Raw genomic sequence first — 1,927 nt, forward strand, 5'->3', positions numbered from 1 at the left:
CAGAACTCAAGCAGGAGACTGTGAGGGGGGCCCCGGCCGCCGTCGTGGAGGCCGCCATGAAGCTCCAGCGTGAAGTGGAGGTGGTGAACCGGCAGCTGCGGGCCTTCGGGCCGAGGCACAGGGGCCGAGGCGCCTGGGCCGGGCTGTCCCCGGGTCACCAGACGGACAAGGGGTCGCCTCGGCCCGGCTGCTGCGGGCGGGGCGGCCCCAGAGGCCTCCCTGGTGGCGGCGGCATCTACCCGGTGATCTGTATCTTGAAGGACAAGGTTGGGGCCCGGTACAAGCAGCGCAGCTCAGTGGAACGAGCACAGGCTTGGGAGTCAGAGATCATGGGTTCAAATCCCGACTCCGCCAACTGTCAGATGTGTGACTTTGGGCAAGTCACTTAACTTCTCTGTGCCTCAGTTACCTCATCTGTGAAATGGGGATTAAGAGCCCTCTGTGGGACAACCTGATCACCTTATAACCTCCCCAGCATACATAGTAAGTGCTTAATAAATGCCATCATTATTATTGTTATTATTATGGGTTCAAATCCCAGCTCCGCCAATTGTTAGCTGTGTGACCTTGGGCAAGTCACTTAACTTCTCCGTGCCTCAGTTACCTCGTCTGTAAAATGGGGATGAAGACTGTGAGCCTCAAGTGGGACAACCTGATCACCTTGTATTCTCCCCAGTGCTTAGAACAGTGCTTTGCACATAGTAAGCGCTTAAAAAATACCATCATTTTTATTATTATTACAAGGTGAGCCAGGAAAGAGTTGGGGGTGGCGGGGATGATGCTCATGACTCCCCTTCCTTCTCCCCTCCCCCGCCGGACCCCAAATGTACCTATACATAAAGATGTGTACATATCTATAATTTCATAATTCTATTTATCTATTTTAATGGTATTGACACCTGTCTACTTGTTTTGTTTTGTTGTCTGTCTCCCCCTTCTAGACTGTGAGCCCATCGTTGGGTAGGGACCGTCTCTATCTGTTGCAAAATTGCACTTCCCAAGCGCTTAGTCCAGAGCTCTGCACACAGTAAGCGCTCAATAGATATGATTGAATGAATGAATGAACACACGTGCCCCCAGGGGGAAGAGGGAAGAAGAGTCAGTCAGTCAGTCAGACATTTACTGTGCAGAGCACTGTACTGAGTGCTTGGGAGAGTACAATAGAACAATAATAATAACTTTGGTATTCATTAAGCACTTACTATGTGCCAGACACTGTACTAAGCACTGGGGGGGATACAAGCAAATCAGGTTAGACAAAGTCCCTGTCCCAAATGGGGCTCACAGTCTTAATCCCCATTTTACAGATGAGGTAACTGAAGCTCCGAGAAGTGAAGTGACTTGCCCAGGGCCACCCAGCAGATGAATGGCAGAGGCAGGATTAGAACCCATGACCTTCTGACTCCCAAGCCCATACTCTATCCACTACACCATGCTGCTTCCCAATATACCAACATTCATTCATTCATTCATTCAATCATATTTATTGAGCTCTTACTGTGTGCAGAGCACTGTACTAAATGCTTGGAAAGTACAAATCGGCAACAGGACATGGTCCCTGCCCACGATGAGCTTATAATAATAATAATAATAATGATAATAATAATAATAATAATAATGGCATTTATTAAGTGCTTACTATGTGCAAAGCACCGTTCTAAGCACTGGGGAGGTTGCAAGGTGATCAGATTGTCCCACGTGGGGCTCACAGTCTTAATCCCCATTATACAGATGAGGGAACTGAGGCCCAGAGAAGTGAAGTGACTTGCCCAAAGTCACACAGCTGACAACTGGCGGAGCCAGGATTGGAATCCATGACCTCTGACTCCAAAGCCCGTACTCTTTTCCACTGAGCCACCATGCTTCTACCTTGCAGCCTAGAGGCCTAATCTCACCGAGGAGAAGCTGCAGGAAGAGAAGGAAGGGA

This window comes from Tachyglossus aculeatus, chromosome 2 (assembly GCF_015852505.1).
Source record: "Tachyglossus aculeatus isolate mTacAcu1 chromosome 2, mTacAcu1.pri, whole genome shotgun sequence".
Lineage (NCBI taxonomy): Eukaryota > Metazoa > Chordata > Mammalia > Monotremata > Tachyglossidae > Tachyglossus > Tachyglossus aculeatus.